The 19558-nt window shown below is 41.3% G+C and overlaps 1 protein-coding gene across 12 annotated transcripts in view; it reads right to left on the bottom strand.

The window, feature by feature from the left end:
• The window catches only part of dmd (dystrophin), a 2299423-nt gene that overhangs the window by 729574 nt on the left and 1550291 nt on the right, over positions 1-19558 (bottom strand). The gene's annotated exons all lie outside the window — the stretch shown is intronic.

The following is a 19558-nucleotide window of genomic DNA, read 5'->3' as shown; positions in this document are numbered from 1 at the left end:
TGACCCAGCGAAACATCACACCTCCCTGCCCCACCCCATGATCTCTCTACCGTACTCCCAGCCCCAAGCCAGCCAGCCCCGATAACCCCTTGCTCAGTACCTGTACCATCCAATTTAACATGACCGCCCCTCGTCCGGAAAAATCCCTTCTCCAGAACAGGCCAGCTCCCGGGGGTTCCGGATAAGGGAAGTTCAACCTGTACTGCCCCTTCTTTTTAATTTGTATTCTTTAGTTTTTCAAATCCACCTAAGTGATCAATTTTTCTCAATCACTTTTGTCAATTCCCTCTATATTATTGAAATTTCAAATGGATCACTTCATGGACTCCCGTGTAGAATCCATAGACCACGCTGTGCTGCCTTGTTGATGTCTCAAGCAAGATTTGCTTAAGGAGGCAAATGTTTAGTAAGGAGGTGCAGAAGGTTTCCTGTTATAAACTGTCCTCCAAACATCTTCTAAAACACAATAAATAAAGAATTGATTTAATTCAGAATACTAGATTTCAAATCCAAATTGCTTTTTTTTTACCCACATATATAGTTATCATAAGTTCCTCTTATTAACACCTGGTTTCTCTCTTTGCTGTTCTTAAATGTATCCCGGTCCTGCAGGAGTTTTCCACCGCCCCTCCCCGCAGTGTCTCTGATACATTGCAGGCTGTATTTACACAGCCTACATGCTTCTGCATATTTAATTGAGCTGACCCTGAAATGTACGGGGTGGGGGGAGTCAAGCACCATGTCTCTCTTCAGTTCCAGTGATGCAATGGCACTGTAACCATTTTGGGCCATTAAAATACATGTATCTTAAGAATAGGCCATTTTGGGAAAGGAAGAGATTGAATTCTGAGGGATTGCACCTGAGGGAGTGCTGCACTGTCGGAGGTGCCATCTTTCAGATGAGACGCTAAACCAAGGCCCCATCTGTCCTCTCAGGAGGACGTAAAAGATTCCATGGCACTATTTCGAAGAAGAACAGGCAGGTTATGCCCGGTGCCAATATTTATCCTTCAATCAACATCACTAAAAACAGAGTCCGCGATCTCGCCAACCGTGGCGAGACCAGGATGCCCGCGGTAGGTGGCGGCTGGTGACCCCTCTCCTCACCCCAGCCCACACTGTAAGAAGAATCTTCCATTGATGAGGCGTATTAAGCCCACCTGTGAGGTTCCAGGGCAATTAAAAGAAAGCGGGTCCCATGATATCATTTGATAACGCATCATCAGCCGGTTTCTTTAGAGTACCATGGCCACATTGATTTTGACAGTTGTGCTGTCAGTGTTCTACAGCATTGAGGTGCTGCAAACACTGACAAGCACAGCACAAAGGTGCACGGCTGCACCCAGGCTCTCCCATGTCTCCCTGCAGATGCTGATAGAGGGAGACACAGCACACCAGGAGGCTCTCTTCCCTTCCAATGGGCGACGGGAAGCTGCCGATAAACTTGCAAAAATGGTAAATACCTCTAAAATACCTCATAATTATCTTGATTGCCTGGTCCGCCGCTTGCTGTCGGGTCTGTGAACCACAGCTGGACCCGACACTTTGGAAATTTTGGAAAGGCAGGTTCAGAGCGGGATCCTGCCCCGCTGTCAATCTTGGCCATTTGGACAGCGGACCCACCTCCAAAGCCGCACTCGCAGGGCTGGTAAGATTCCAGCCAGATTATCTGGTCATTATCATATTGCTGTTTGTGGGAGCTTGCTGTGCGTTTCCTACATTACAACAGTGACTACACTTCAAAAGTACTTCATTCGCTGTAAATTGCTTTGGAATGTCCAGTGGTCACGAAAGGCACTATATAAATGCAAATCTGTCTTTCATCCTGCACAGATACTGACAACGAACTTCATAAATACCATCCACCTAGATCACAAGTAAGTTGATGTGACTGGAGCAGCTGGGTACATTTTACTGGAGGAGGCTGAACTCAAGCGCGAATAGGAAGTATTCACAAAGGTTCAACTTCTGTAACATCAAAGAGCAGCCTGCTTTACTCCCGTCAATGTTAATAGAAAGCTTATGTTGTGGAATATTTGATTTGCTGCAGTATAGTCATTTTCAATGTATTTAGAATTGTTATGCTGTTAAAAAGAAAATTCAACTAAGATTAAGAAGTTTGTCACAATGTGACAGGATGCAGTTTCAGACCCATGGGAGAATCACCTCCAGCTGCTCTTTTGTGTCGGCCAGTTATTGGAGAAACATGGGAAATGGCCTGGGATACGTTAGCTGCTGATCCTTCTTGGTAGGGATAAGATTCATAGGGTGAAGACCAAAGAAGGAAACAGGAAAAATTAACAAGTAAAAATCAAAGATAAACATAATAAGATGTTGGCGGTCATCATTACCGATATAAAGCCTTCATCGCATCCACCTGTATTTATAAAAGGAGTCAGTCTCCTCACACTCTTCCTCGTGATCGCCCCACACATTTGCCTTCAAAGTCTACTTTTTCCATCATGAAGCTTAAACCCTATGGCCATTAATTCATCTTATTCGCCAAATTTGTTACCATTCTCCTGAAGTACTATATACAATATTCAGTTTGAGAAATACCCCTGTCTTCTGCCCAAGACTGTAAGGTAAAGGGGCAGATTTTTGTCTTAGTGTAAAGTATCACCTGGGTGCAGCATATAGTGGAAAAATCAGACGGGGAGCTTTGATGCCCGTGACAGAGCCCATCTGATATTCCACCCATTAACTGAAATGGACGGTAAGCTGGGTGGGCTTTGTTATGCATATATGATTGGGTCTGCCAGGTTTTCCATTTCATGTTACGCCGAGGGAATCCTTTACTCCAAAGGGCAAAAAGAGGAAATCTATCAGGAAGGTTATTAATTTTACTCCAATTTTCTTATAGGATGAAACATTAGTTTCTGAAATTAAGGATTGGAATCTTGCTAGGTCATTTTGCCAAAATGCCTGATTTATAGACTTTACTCCCTTAGGAGTAATTTGGCCAGTACAGATTTCTGGCACACTCACCAGAGGTGCGCCGCTTTTGCCCGCCTCGAAGTGCTCCAAAAACTTTCGGGCCAAGTTTGGCCGCTCCCCAGCCTCTCCTCGATGGTGGCATAGCATGGCCACTGGATTCGGGGGCGGAGCCAGGTCCCGGCGCTGTAAACAGTGCCAGGACCTCTGCACATGCGCGCTAGAGTCTGCGCGCATGCGCAGTAGCTCCTCGCCCCCAGAACCTGTGAGAGTGTGCTGCAGGCTGTGTGGGAGGGGCCGAAGCGTGCTGCCCCTATCCCTGGCCAAATGGTTTCCCTCATCGGCGGCTTGTTGCCTTCCCAGGCCGTGTTTTTGGTAGGACTTCTATTCTTTATTGATCGATTGATTGCTTATTACTTTGGTCTTGGTGCTTTAGATGCAGGGTTCCTTCTATTTTTTATTTGTTAATTAATTGCTTATTACAAAGAACTAAACAAAGCACAAAAAGTAAATCTTGGTGCAGGTCCTCTCAGCTTCCTTGTATTTTTTATTTGTTATTGAATGCTTATTTTTGTGCTTTGTTTAGTGCTTAGTGCTTTAGAATGTACTTACCTGTGCTGATTTCTTAACTCTCCGCAAGGGTTTTCTGTGCGGCCACAAGTGGCCACATATGCTGGCCTAAGTTACTATGAAGCAACTATTAGCTGTCCAAACTTGCTTAGGTGGCCAAAACAGGCATAGGTGGCTGGTAATGCCCCCTTTTGAAAAAAAACTAAACTAAAAAAAATCCTAACTTACTTATACTGGCGCAAATTAAATGTGCAGAATGGGGATTTTTAAGATACTCCAGAAAAATCAAGTTGCTCCAAAAAAAACAGAGCAACTCCTGGCCAAATTTGGGCCCTTAGATTTAAATCTTAGGATTATTATATGACAAAACATGAAAACGATCTAATGTGTTTGTCCAGATCTGACATTCACCCGAGTACATCTACATATTGGTCTACTGAGGGAAGATTCTGAGTGTGAAAATTCACTGGATATATCTTTATGCAAAGGTTCATGACCTAATCTAAAAAAAATCGAACGAATCATCCTGCACTACCTCAGTGAAATCTCTGAGGGGCTTCTGGGGATTTCTGATTGCACCAGCATAAATAATCCCTGACAAAAGTTCATGTGATGAAACTGAGCAAGAAAGCAATTCAGTTGAAGATATTAAAATCCTCCTAATGCAAGTAAAGTGGCACATTTGCAGTTTCCCACATATTAGAATATTTACAGAACAGTGCCTTTCTTTAAATGAACAATGCCAGAAGTTAATTTCACAATTTCAGAGTATGGAGTTAAGACAAAATATACACAATTTTTCATTATTAATATGGCATATAATCTTATTGCTACAGATGTTTCCTTTAAAATATTTATATCAATATAAAATGGTATGGCATTGTTCAAGGTTGGAAAGGAGAAGGTTTTAAAGGTGATTATTGATCATTCATCAAGGTGAAACTACAGGTATTATCGACAAAATTTGCTAATAATGGTTTCTTTGAGATCAATACTTTGGACGGTAGAGTGCCAAAATGCTGCACAGTTTTTCGAATATCATTTGCATTTCGGGAATCGAGCCTTGTGACTATGCATTGCAGAGAACAGCAAGGATTAATCTCGGACTTATGCACCCTAAGTTCTGAAGAGACATTCGCAAACTGAATTTATTTGCATTAACGAGAAGAACATTAAATGAGATGTGATCCAAAACTTTCAACTGTGGAGAGGAATGCATTATATAGCTGCAGCAGATAATCTATCTTGGATGTAAGTAGAATTAGTGGGCGGAAGTATAAAAATAACAAGTAAGACTTGGGATTAGAAGAATTGTTTGCTCACAGATATGTGGGATAGGCTTCCAGCTGAAGCATCAATTAACAACTACCAAAGGAGCTGGATGATTATCTGATTAGAATGAGATTGGAGAATAAAGAAAATGTATTTATATAGTGGGGCCGGAATTCAGGCCCACCAGAAAGCTGGCGCACCTACCTTTTTCTTTTGAAGTTTTTACCATCGGATGCAATCAGGCGGGCTTCTGATTGATTTTCTCTAATTTGAAGTTTTTTTCGGATTGGACAAGAAGCCGGTCAATGGGGGCGGTAGTGCGGGAGTAAGTGCTGGTGAGGGCCGGAAGTGGGGGCGGGACAGAGTCTCTGCCGCTATCACTCAGCAACGGAGCGATGGTGACATCAGTGCGCATGCGCATCACCACGTCTCTCCCCTCATTTAAAGGCGAGAGAAGCATCGAATTTGTAGATTCGCCCACTGGTCCACCAGGGAGAGATTCGGCCGGACCAGTGGCCTGGCACCCAAGAGGGCGTGCTAGGCTGCCTGTTGGTGGCCAGGCCAAACCCGGGGCAATAATTGTCCGGCCGATCGGGAAGTCAACTGGCAAAAACAAAACATGGGGCGGCAACGGCAGTGCGCCCTCCCCTTGAAGGGCCGCTGGGCTGCCGTGCCGCACACACACAAAACAAGGTGCCCCGACAGAAAAAGCTGTCGGGGGCACCGCACGGCTGATCGTCGATTTTTGGAGCTAAATTTCGGGCGGATTGTGATGTCGATGCAAGAGAGCGGCGGTGCGTGCTTTGATTTCGCGTTTGCAGCGGTCGGCAGCAGCAGGGCAGAAGTGGGGACAGGCCGAAAAAACCCCGAGGTGAATTTGGGTCATGGCAGCCAATCGACTGCAACACAGCGGCCACTCAATTCCGCCACATGGCTGCCACAAAATGGCGGTAACGGGCCTTATCCGTACCCTGAATTTCGGCCCCTATGCCTTTCACAAACTCAGGATGTCCCAAAATGTTTCAAAGAATAAGAAGTACTTTTGAAGTGAAGTCTCTGTTGCATTGAACGGAAACTCAGCCGCTGACTTTGTGCACAGCAAGATCCCACAATCAGGAATGAGATGAATGACCAGATAATATGCTTTTGTGATTTTGATTAAGGGATAACTGTTGGCCAGAACACCAGAAGAATTGCCCTGGTCTTCTTTGAATAGTGTCATAGGATCCTTTACGTCCACCATTGAAACAGGCAGGTGGGATCTTAACTTAACACCACATTCAAAGGACAGTATCATTGACAATGCAGCACTCATTTGGTGCTATGCTGAAGTGTCTGCCTAGATTATGTGCTCCAATTCTGAAATGAAACTTCAACCTACAGCTTTAAGATTAAGAGGCAACTGACCCCAAGTGACATTTAATATGGTTTCACATAATTAACTTTGTGGAATGCAGGAAGCAACTTTGCAAAGGCTTTGGTCAGGAGATTAAATAAACTGGATAGAGTTCATTGCAGGGTAATGGGATATTTTTGTTTCCAATACTGTGAGTCTGTTTTCCTTTTGTAAACAGGATAATGAATAGCACCAATTGCATTCATCGAAAATCCCTATAAACTACTGCAATAAATCGTGAGACAGTACGCATTCAAAACATTATTAAAGATGTTTACAAACTTAACAGAGGAAAATTAGTAAATATTTGTAGGGGGTTTTCTCTCCAAGGTTTTAGACAGGAACCTCAAAAGAATGAATTCCAAAAAAACCATTACAAAATGCAAGAGGTGGACAGAATGACACCTTCATTCTGCACATAGTTCTGCACTTCCTTCGATTATATACGGAAAAGAGCCCTTTGTGTGTGCAGAGAATAGTGAAGGAAAATCAACTGTTTTGAATATTTGATCATCTGGAAGTAATCTCTAAAGCTGCCCTTTACTGAAAATGTGTGTTGTGCATTACACTCACTGAATAAATGCAGAAAAAGAAATGCAAATCTTGACTTCTGTAACCTTAATATATTTCATTACCATCCCACCAATATTTTTTGATGGTGTAATTTCTTTCTCACATGCACAGAATAGATAAATATGTGGCCTGATTTTTTGGCAAAACTTTATTCTCTGTTGACAGGTTACATAACACTTTCCTTGCCAGAGATTTTGAAACCTCCACCTCTTTGCTCACTCTTGTTTGTCTTTCACATTTCCCCCTGATCCTTTCATTCCTGAGGCCAAGCGGCTCTCCTGCAAAGAATCAGACTTACACTGGCGGGAGAACCTGTCCCACATTATGGGCCATACACAGGGAAAAATAGCAAGTGGAAGAATGTGTTTGCAGTCCTCTGAAAATAGTATTCTGAAGCCAACAATGAGCGGATCCTTAGAAATGGCTTTGATGATACTTCCTCCCCACAGCCTCCAGTTTTCCCACATTCCCTGTGGGAGCCGTACGTGGAACTTGTTCAACAGTTTCTCACAGTCTCAATGGGAGCAGTACGTGGATTTGTTCAACAGTTTCTCACAGTGAAAGAGCTGAGATCAGGACATGCTATGATCCTGTGTTCCCAGAGGCCATGGTGCCTTGCTGGTGCTAACTCATGCCTGCCCATTTTTCCAGCGTAAAATTAGTGTAAAACCTCCAAATTTTGCATCAGGATCTGCCGCTCCTGTACTATGCCGGAATTGCGTTGGATGCCATATTAACTGGCTCTTAGTTGCCCAGAGCGCCCACCTGAAACAGGCAATTAGCTCCTTAACTATGCAAATCAGAGTCCCAATGCCGGTTGTAAGACCCCAGAATGCGAAATCCAGATGCAAATATGCGGAGCTCGATCTAATTGTACTAAGTTTTGAACAGCCTAATCTGCAATCCTTAAAGGGACCACTGCAGTGCATTCAAAATACAGCCCAAGGAATTTGCTATTTATATTTTTGTGGCTCAGGAAAAGCAGGAATGACAAATAAATATTGGAGGGTCATTTTACTTTAAGACTTCAAGCACTAAATTAGTTCATTCCACTGTTCCCCATATAGGTAGAACATCCGAAATCCAGAGTTCGTAAAACCATAATTGCCCGAAAACCGGACATTATGCAGATTGCAAGAGTTTCCGGATTCTGGATGTTGGATTTTCTCCTTAATCCATAAATATTTCCTGAACCGCGGACTTTAAAGCTGTACATACCTTTCTCCAAGCAGGAATCCAAAAAATATACAGCCCGGCGCGACCTGGCCTGGCCTCAAGGTTGGCGTCAGATGTAATGCTCCAAAATCTGGAAATTCACAAAAGGGTTTCTGGATTCGGGACGTCCGATTATCTCTGAGATCCGGAAATACCCGAAACTAGGCCCAAGGATTTCCGGATTCGGGACATCGGATTTTCGGCTCCGAAACCCTGAAATACACGAAAGTCAGCCGAAAGGTTTCCATATTCGGGACGTCTGATTTTTTTCTCCGAAATACGGAAAAGTCCGAAAACTGGAATGGCCTCGTTCCCGAGGATTCCAGTTTCGGGACGTTCTACCTGTGTGAAAAGACTCCGAATTTAAAGGATAAACTTTCTGCACGTTAGCTACATAGACCAATATAAGTGACAACGTTTGAGAGTTTTTAAAGACTAGATCAACAATTTTCAACAGATAGGAAATAGGTCTTCTGACAAACAGGGGATGTACATGTTTAGATTCAGTCTTCTGGAAAACAGATTTCCACTGCATTACAAAATAAAAATAGTAATACAGCTTTACATTGAGGCAATCAGTTTTCGAGTCTTAATAAGGAATATCAACGACAAAGAGATCTGGGATTCCTGCCAATACGTTGCTGGCACTGATTCAGGTTCAACTGTAGCAAGCAAATCTATACCGACCAATGTTCAATGCGTGAAAGTGGTTTTCTTCTTCAAGAGAATTACTGGGTGATAGTCAAAAAAGATAAGTCATTGTGGAGAATTATTTTCGTACCGTCCTGTCAGATCCTTGAGTCACACATAAATATACGGTATCTTTCACTCACAGTGAACACTGTGCTTTCACAAATCCAATAGCCAAAAACTTTAGGATTGTAGAATTTAAGCAATGGCACAGGCGACTCAAATAAAAGTTTATTAACCTTGTATGCAAGATTACTGTGGTCCCCTTTTTCACTATAATATATTGCACACAATGTTATCAGTATGCTAATCATCTTCATGCATTCATTATTGAGTGGTAAGTCAACCAGCCTCACAGGTCACTACAGGCTCACAGCCATTTCCAACATTTGACTTTTCATAGTAGACATGATCTAAACTTTCATTACTTCTCTATTAACATCATCATTGCTTGTCAATCTGGAATCAGCTTAATATGCTAATGTGATATGCTGGCAACGTCCATTCAGGCTTCCAAATAGAGTGCTCAGAGATTTTACCGAGACAGAAACAACTACATGCAGAGTGCAGATAAAGGTATTGAACATTCAGCAAAGCTTTTCAAAGCACTTTGCTGCAAAATTGGATATTTACTGCAAGATTGAGTGGATGGAATCAACTCATTAATGACTTGCAAGGATGGAATCAACTCATTAATGATTTCTCGGATTTACGTAACAAATTTCTGAACTGTTAAACCAGAAATAAATCAGAAACGTGAGGAACTCGTGCTCTGAATGTATGAACAAAATCAAAAGAACAGCTGGAAATGACCATACATTTCAAATTAAAAATGAATAAAACCATGCACCACTGCTAACTGAAGGACAGATCCAAGTAAACAGATAAATGATGCTATCAAGAATTTTGAATTATTTTGCAATTGAAGAAAGTATTCAGTGTCTTTTGATCTTAGATCAGTTTCTTTTGCTGCCTCAAATTGCTGATGGCCACATCGTGTTCTGTAATCTACATGTGCTGATTGATTGTCCATTGTGAATGTTTAGTAACCCTAAGCAACAGATTGTTAATCCACAAATGTGCTAACTGGTTCTTCTCCAGCTCCACATTTGAATAATATATTTTATTTGTATATTGTACCAGATGTGAATGTATTATCAAGTTTGCCTGAAAATCTCGACTTTGGAATTAATAGGTTGAAAGAAAGAATCTGTTTAAGGTCAGTTCAGTTCAGCAGTCTTGTGTTGTCTGTTGATTGATTGTTAACTCTCTGCTTGGGAGAAATTAATCAATATGATGTTATGTCAATGCTGAAAGTGGTACACAACCAATTGAATTTTCTTTGCAGCAAGAAAGATCTTGTCTTTCAAAACTAAGGACTGTTGTATGTCTTATAAAGGGCAAGTGAGCCATTACAGATCATTCTCATTATGTTTATGCACTATACTGTTAGTATTTGCTGAGCTTCTGAGCTTCACACCTATTTCATAAGTTTACATGGTTTAAATCTGATGTGAGTTTATTTCATGTGCACCATTCTAAAGCGAGTAATTGGAGACATGGCACAAGATTAGTTTAGTCCAGCGAGATTACCACAAATAGGCTCATTGTTAATCCTTATTACATGCAATTTTGCAAGGGCTAATTACTGAAAAAATACAACTTCCAGGTCACAGTGGACAAAGTGCAAACTTAGGGTCACTGGGTCAGTTATATAGAAGGTGAACAAATGTGTTTTTGTTGTGAGCTGATCACAAATAAGATACCTGTAAATAAGGCACTCCGAGGTATTATGTATATGTACTGTGAACATGGAAGGTTTAGCCACCTTTAAAGGAGGTGAACACAAGTGCATTGATATTTCCTGTACTCCTTCACAGCAGGCAGATGCGGGTTTAGAAAATAACTCTTACTGAATGCACCACAAAAATTCTGTTTTTAGAAATTTTGGGCCAGCAGAGCCAAAGAACATTACCACGTTCTGAAATAATTGCATTTACTGGTGCAGCAATTGAAACAGAACAGCCCTCTCTCATTTTTCGGCAAACATGGATATCTGCAGTCTATCCCTATTTAGATCACAATCCATTTCGAGGCCCTAATCTATATGGGTTTTTCAGCTTTCAATAGATTATTAATTCAGATTAAGATATTTTTCAAGAATTTCTCACAGAGCTACTCTGCAACAACAGTTATTTATGTGACAAGCAGATCCGATAAGTTACTTGTTTTATGTTGGATCACAAAACATTATAGGGGAGTGTTTCTATTTGTTTACACTAGTATCACCAGCATAATCTGAGCCGATACAGCTAAAACAGTGCCAAAGATTGGGGAATTTTAAACGTGAGATATGCCCAAAACCTCTCATGCTCGTGTTTTCCGCGATCTGTGCTTATTTTTGCTGATAAACCCATTTTCAGCTTTATTAATAAAGCTGCACCAGGTTAGCAAATACATCAAGGAATATTTTTTAATGGAAAGGAATAAGAAAAGGAACTATTACGCTGACCGTCTGTGCTGGTTCATGGAAGATTTTTAATTTGTGATTATGTAAAATGAATTTTAACAGAAACTTGAACGGCAACCTAACCAGTGCAATTTCAAGTGCATTTTGGGTGCAATTTCCCGATTGCACCCAAGCGGAAACTCTACCTCCAAACTCTTTTGCCTATTGCTTTCAAAAATTAATAGTCATTTTAAAAGAATTATTAGTAATAGAAGATGATGAATGTGCTGCACCGGGCCAGGAAATGTGATTAAACCTGTGTCTGTAGGCACAGAGTCTACTACAGTGTCAGCTGTGGCTCAATGGGTAGCATCATTGCCTCGGAGTCAGAAGGTTTCTGGGTTCAAGTCTCACTCCAGAGAATTGTGAATGAAAATCTAGGCTGAAGCTCCAGTGCAGTGCTGAAGGAGTGCTGCACTGTTGGAGGTGTCATCTTTTGGATGAGATGTTAGACCGAGGCCCCGCTTGTCCTATAAGGTAGTCGTTAAAAGGTCCCATGGCTCTATTTTGAAGAAGAGCAGGGGATGTATCCCCAGTGTCCTGGCCAATATATATCCCTCAATCAACATAACAAAAACAGATTATCTGGTCATTATCAGTGCTGTTTGTGGGAGCTTGCTGTGTGCAAATTGGCTGCCGTATTTCCCAAATTACAACAGTGACTATACTGCAAAAGTGCTTTGGGATGTTCGGTGGTCATGAAAGGCACTATATAAATGCAAGTGTTTCTTTCTTTCAAATTCTGCTTCAGCTTTAGGAGCAGAGTGAGGATATTTTCAAATGTCAGCAAAACATAAGCAAACATTGAAATGATAAAAGGCCCATCTGCTTGCTCTTTCCATCTAGCTTGTACAAACTACCCTGTCAAAATCTTTAATCTCCTTTGGGAAATCTTTATGTCAAGGTACTTCCTGATCAAGAAATAAGTCCAGAAAATTCCAGGAAAACTCTTGGAGCAACCAGTCTTGCCCTGTACTACTCATTTGCTCAGTGGTCACACTCAAGCTACTCGCACAAAATTGATATGGAAATCACTGAATCCTGCAGGATCACCATAGGGACTTTGGAACCAACTCCCACAATGGCACTATACTGCCTCATAGGGATAATACCACCAGGGAAACAAGAGATCCTCAGTAAAAAGGAGATACAAAACATGTGCAGGATCCTGGATGCACACTACATGGACGTATTGCATCATCCAAGAATCCAGAAAGAACTCTGCCTCTGAAAATCTCTTAACCCAAAATACCCGCGTTGAAGGCTAGAGTAACAAAATGGTGGGAAATGTTGATGATCTTCTTGAACGTGATTCATTCAGAACAACTCCCTCCAGGCATTGGCTTTGAACAAAAGATACTGGTGTACCCTAAATCGGGCAAGAGCTGGGGTGGCAAAGACTGATGACATGAGCAAGTGGAAGCTGAGAGACGACTCCAGATGTGAATGTGGACAGCCGAGGCAGAAATCCTGTATTCCCAAGGAACTATTGGAGATAAATGATAACATCAGATGCCGCATGCAGTTTTGGTGTGACAAGCTAAGATGATGACTGCTTAATAACAAAATCAGAATGGCCCATGAAGATCAAAGGTAAAGCGATGTTAAGGGCATAATGAGGAACCGGACAATACATTCTCTTCGCAACATGCTTTATAATTCCTTTACCAATAACCCACAGATGCCAATGTAACATCCTATTATAATGGATAATTATTTTGTTTCTATTTAATATTGAAAATGTAACCACTGCAAAGTGCATTAACTCAAGTCTAATTCTTTAAAAGCTTTTTTTCCCCACAATGGTTTTAATTACATTGTCAGGATCTAGGAAGGAGAAGTTTGATGTGACAATTCTTTGGTTTAAACATTACTGTCTACTAAAATTCAGCATAAATGGAATTTGATCCTAATTCTACTAAGTTTCATTAAGTGAATGAAAGCAATATTCTACAAAGAAACATAAAAAAGTCAAATCTAAAGAGATTTGATACCATGTTGAATTGCATTTGATTGTACTATATCTGCATTAGTGAGATACTATTCATTACCAGAGTAGATGACACCAGTCTGGATTGAAAGGTTACAAAATAATCTGTGCTCCGAACAATTTAATTTTGTGCTCTAAGCAACCTTTTCAGAATCAACTGAAAATTAACATAATGGACTTATACAATGTTTGATGTAATTCTTGTTCAATGTTTAAAATAGCTGTTCTGATTCATTTCTACAGAGAGCTTTGCAAGGCAATAAGTAGCTCTTGCATCATCACTGTTCACCCATAACATTTTAAAACCATCTAACATTCACAAATTATGCAAAAATATGTGCCTCTGAAAGGTAGGAGGGTGTTTGTGCCCCTGAAGTGAAGGTTCTAATATTTATTCTGAATAATTCATATTATATTTCAAACAGTAACCAGGTGGCACAGCGGAAGAGCCAGGTGTTTGGTTTTTGCTGGCATGTCTTTTAACATTAGCTAGGTTTTACAATTAAATATCAGTTTCAAAAGTGTGGAAGTTAAAGGCAAGACAATTGATGGCACAAGTACCAGTTGAGACCAGAATCTGCCATTATGTAATGGCCAATATGGGGAAAGGTATAAGATGCTTCACAGGAGCGTAATGAGACACAAGTTGACACAGGCAAAGGAGGAGATATTAGGACAGGTGACCAAAAGCTTCGTCAAAGAGGTGGAATCGAGGCCATGCTAGACAGAACTCTGCTTATGATCATCTAAATATCAGTTACATGTTTAAAATTAGCAAACAGAACAGTTAATTATTTTACTCATGGTAAAGATTTTTTGTATATAAAAAAAAATTGTAAGCTTTGTAGGTGGTTCAACAGACTGTGAGAAATTGATTAAAGTCTTTTTCACACTGATTACAATTGACGAGAAGCAGTGTAAAATTACTATTTCACAGAATTTAACCTCAGCAATTTCACTCCACAGTTAGATACTGCAAAGTCTGAATACAAAGCCTGAAGACTTTTGCATAGACTCAAACTGTCTGCACAAGTCTCCACAAATTGTGGAAAAGCACAGGCCTCTTTATTTTAATAACAGAGCAAGTGCCTTGCCCCCAGTTCCTGTGCTTAATTCTATCTTAAGTCTTACATCTGCTCACTTGCCATTACCTATTTCTACGGCCACATTTAAAATGGGAACTGCCGAAGTGAAATTGCTGTGCTGTAATTACACCCCGCTGCCAGTGGTGGTGCAGTAGCTCCTCAGTTTTTGCATCTGCCAGTTCCCCAATTTGTACCGCAAAGTAACTCTACTTCTCTGCTTCCCAAATTGTTATCAGTTTTGTTTTTCACAATAAATGACAATACCAAATCAACGTGTTGTACAAAAATAAGGACAGAAGGTATGACTTTAAAATGGGGTTTAAATTACATCTGCACCTGCTGACCTACTTAGCCGAGTCACCTAACCCAGCTTCGCCTTGACTCCTTGTGGGTATTGCACATAAATAAATGCAAGTCAGTCTTTCTTTCATCGCCATGGGGGAGTGATCAGTTATATGATAAAAGTTTTGCATGTAATATGTACTTCCTGTAGATAATAACCTTATTTCCTCAGATTTCCAGTCACGTCTTTATTTCAGTCACAACTATCTGATACTCCTATCAAGGCTCACACATGAACAATGGCCACTTGCGTGATGAACTGAAGGGTATAGGTGCTCCCAAGCAAGGTGTGAATGCTTTCTGGAGAGGAGAGGGAGGAAGGAGAGTAAACTGACCTGAAAAAGTGGGTAAAAAATGTGACAGGATTGGAATGGATGGCTGGCTTGCTTTTAAAGCATTATTCAAACCTCTTCCAAAGTCGAAAATACTGAAGCCAGGTTGATTGTAACCTTGCCCACCCGGTGGGAACAGGCCAAGCAGGTGGTTAAAATGGCAGTCAGACGTTTCCCCGCTGTGTTTGTGCCCTCCGCCATTTTAACTGCAGTGTCAGGGCCGCCTGCTGCAGGCGGGCAGGGACCTCATTAATGTTTACATTTTCAAGCTCCGATGACTCCCACATGCTGCACTTGCACTCCAAGTTAAAATCGGGCTGCAGGTTTTCAGCATTTAAAAAAAATAACGTTTGTATTAGCTCATCTTTATCATTTGACTCACTTTTCTCATTTGTCTTACATAATGTTTACGCAATCTCAAGAACAAGGAAGCACCCCATCATTTTTGTTTTACAAAAACGGATTTCCAGCACTGAGCATTGTGTTGCGTTTAAGGAATTAATGAGCCGCGCCTCTGCAACGTGGTTCTCATGTGGAATGTTTGGTGCACCTCAGATAAAGGTTTCAAACAGATTTTGACCACAATGTCGACAATGCAGCATTTTTACTATAGTTACAGCAAAAGTGCACGAGTTAGCTTTCCCATTCAAGCTAGCTATTTTAATGCCTTTGGACCTGTCTCCACATCAGAGCAGTGCTGATTGCTCTCACCTTGTGAATCAGAGCTGGAATAGAGGTCAGCGTTGCCTGAAGTGGCAACTACTGTAGTGTGGGTGGGCTTTATGATACTCAAAAGAAAATTGAGCCTGACCTTAATGATGCCCCTGGTAGCAATTCTTTTCATAGCTTGTGTTTATTGTCACAATCTATTCAAATCATCCATCCTTCAAAAACCCAAGTACTTTCATATTACGTGTGTACATTTGGAAATAAAATAACGATGAATTCAATAATCTATTGAATAAAAGACATCTATCTGACTCATGAGCATCTTTAGAGATGTCTATATACCCAAATAATAGGTCTGTATTTCTCACAATCTGAAAGCTCAGTGTGAGAAATTCCCTGTCGTGCTAAAAGTCCCCTCTTCCTCTTCTGTACATGTGCATTTGGCCAGTGGTGCTGCACGGCACGTTGAAAGGCAAAGATGCAATAAATCTATCGTCAACTTAGCCAAAAGTTTATTATTTTACCGGTCAATTGCAATTATGCGGAAATACTTGAATTGGCATACAAATCGAAACAATGTTGCTTTATCTTCCAGTATTGGTTTTGTTTGTTATTTGGTTGATCATTATTGTATGTTTAATCATCCGTTACTAAACAATTATCAATTATTCATCAAATGAAATAGAGTTGCTTTAAATCAAGATTTCAGCTGTACTGCAGCACACATTTTGCTAATATTGAAACCCTTTATCACGATCTTTATTGTTTCCTTGACTTAAAATTCAAGTGGTGCCTTTCATGTTACAACTGATTAATTGCAGGCTTTTCCTTTGATCTAAAGAACTGGTTTGGTCCAATGCAAAAAAATTCATGGCTGACGCAAACTATGGAAAGTGTACACCTCTTATCATCAAGCATTTTGTAAATTAAGAATTGTATGTTGTGATGTCTTCCTTGTTTATGTATTTATCAATACTGTTTGATTTGTCATAACAATTACCTATATTAATCAGAAAGCTGCAAGATATATTCTTTGACTTCTTATGAGTAAATACAACATCTGAAAACCACCTAGAAGTATTGATTTGACACTCATGGAGTTAAAAGCAAGAGATAGCAGGGGAGTCTGAAAATTGCTGGTCGTGAGCGATCATGAATTATTCTTCTTCGAGAAATTTGTACTGGAATGGAGACAGGCAGAATATTGCTGCACAATATCAAGCATTTAGGCTGGTCAACTCTTTAAATAATAAGCAGTGCTTACAACATATAATTAACCCATTAAAGATATTTTTATTGTATCGATGACCTAACTTTAGTCTGACACTTGTTATGCTTTGTTTTGCTATTTGTTTGTAAACAAAATACATTAATGGTTCTGGTCAATGAACTTCGAGTTCAAGTGATAAAATCCTCCATTTTGAAAAGAAGTTGCAAAGGTGCAAACAACAACTGACATTTTTTATATAGATTTAACACAGAACAAAATGTTCCTGCTTGTTTCACAGCTCCTGCGGAAAACAGAGGAAGAACCAAAGTAATAATTAGCAAAGTCATAAAGGAAGGGAGGTGAAGGTGTTTAGGGACAGAATTCCGAGTGGGACCCATGTAGCTGAAGCCATGGCCATCAGGAAAGGAAGGGACACACAAGAGGCCAGTCAGAGAAACAAAGTTTTGGGGGGTGGGAGTCTTAGGCTGGTGGAGTAGGGGCAAAGCAATATTAAAGTTATTGTTCCTCATTATCACTCGATGCCTGCTATATATTTTAAAGTATGATTTATTTTTGTAAATCTATAACACCTTTACACATCTATAGCGCTTAAGTATAGAGAGATGTTTGAGAGTGGTGCTGGGTCCTCAACTATTTACAATCTATATTAATGACTTGGATGAAGGGACCGAGTGTAATGTAGCCAAGTTTGCTGATGATACAAAGATGGGTGGGAGAGCAAATTGTGAGGAGGACACAAAAAATCTGCAAAGGGATATAGACAGACTAAGTGAGTGGGCAAAAATTTGGCAGCTGGAGTATAATGTGGGAAAATGTGAGGTTATCCACTTTGGCAGAAATAATAGAAAAACAAATTATAATTTAAATGGAGAAAAATTGCAAAGTGCTGCAGTACAGAGAGATCTGGAGGTCCTTGTGCATGAAACACAAAAAGTTTGTGTGCAGGTACAGCAAGTAATGGAATGCTGGCCTTTATTGCAAGGGGGATAGAGTATAAAAGCAGAGAAGTCCTGCTACAACTGTACAGGGTATTGCTGAGACCACACCTGGAGTGCTGCATACTGTTTTGGTTGGTTTCCGTATATAAGGAAGGATATACTTGCACTGGAAGCTGTTCAGAGAAAGTTCACGAGGTTGATGCCGGAGATGAGGGGGTTGACTTATCAGGATAGGTTGAGTATGTTGGGCCTATACATATTGGAGTTCAGAAGAATGAGGGGTGATCTTATTCAAACTTGTAAGATAATGAGGGGGCTCAACAAGGTGGATGCAGAGAGGATATTTCCACTCATAGGGGAAAATAAAACTAGGGGACATAGGGGCCGATTTTCAACAGGCCTCCGCCCGCCCAAGTGCTGCCCAAAGTGCCGCCGATAGCCGCCGAGGTACCGGACGGTACTTTGGGCGGGATATTCAGGAAGGTGGTCCCGCGAAGGTTGGCGGGCGGCAAATGGAAGACGTACACCGCCAATCTGGGCGGCAGCGGGCGGGAGGTCGCATTCTCGGCAGCATAGGCGCTTGCTGTCCAAGTGCCGCCAAGGATGGAGTCGGGCCCATGGAGGGTCGAAGACCTGAAAATAAAAATCACAAATAAAAAACACAAAAATTATCCAAAGACCTTCAGGGGTTAGTCGCTGTTGAAATTGCTTTTTTTTTAAATGTTCACTTATCTTTTTTTCAGGTTCGTCAGACGTACCATTGGGGACAGACCAGCCTGCAGCCAACGGTTCATCCCTGATCTGCCGCCGAGTCCCGCCAACTCCCACCCACAGGAATCTGGGAGCTCAGCGGGCGGGAGCTCAGTTGCGCCGTTAACATCGGATGTCCGTTAACATCAGCGGGCGGTTCCCGGTGGCTCTCCCTTCCCGCCCGCTCCAAACCATCTCCGAAGTGGCATTGGGCGGATCTGCAGGAGGAATGTCGGCGGCAGCGGGCGGCAGCGGGCGGTGGGCTGATGAAAATCGGCCCCATATTCTGAGAATAAGGGGCCGCCCATTTCAAACTGAGGTAAGGAGAAGTTTCTTCTCCCAGAGAGTTGTGGAGGCTGGGTCATTGAATATATTTAAGGCAGAGATAGATTTTTGTGCGATAAGGGAGTGGGCAGGGAAATGGAGCCGAGTCCATGATCAGATCAGCCATGAGCTTATTGAATGGCGGAGCAGGCTCGAGGGGCCAAATGGCCTACTCCTGCTCCTTTTTGCTATGTTCCGATAAGTGTTTTATTGGGCAGTGAACAAAGAGTAGATACTTAAGCAGCAGAAAGAAAAGGTAAAATGAGGGATTGAGTTTAACCAAAAGTGCAATCAAAGAGAAATATCTTATGAATCTTTTGAAGGTGGCAGGGGAAAAAAGTTGCCAAGGCAGATGTGCTGATGGGAAAAGAAGGGCTGAAAGGCTAAAGAAACAGGCAATAATGGAAGGAGTGAGAGCATTGGAGGACCATTAGCTGTACTCAGTGATATCTGGATGGAGAAGATTGCTGAAGAAAGATGGGGAAAGGTGATCGAAGAATATGAAAGGAACCAACGGACTTTCACAAGGGCAGGGGTATGGGAATTCAAGGATTGGGACGAGTGAGGTTGTGGGTTATGGCATTTTGGATGAATTATAATATTTGGAGTGGAAGCAAAGATACTGGCAAGGAAAAATGGAGTCTCAAAGTAATAAAGGTGTAGATAAAAACGTTGGTAGGAGATGGGAAATTTCAGGGATAGAGGTGAGCAATCCCAGAGATGAGAGGAATGAGGTCT

The sequence above is a fragment of the Pristiophorus japonicus genome, chromosome 11, assembly GCF_044704955.1.
Source record: "Pristiophorus japonicus isolate sPriJap1 chromosome 11, sPriJap1.hap1, whole genome shotgun sequence".
NCBI lineage: Eukaryota > Metazoa > Chordata > Chondrichthyes > Pristiophoridae > Pristiophorus > Pristiophorus japonicus.
Note: the sequence above shows the minus strand (reverse complement) of the source record. Positions and strands in the feature narration are given on the sequence as shown.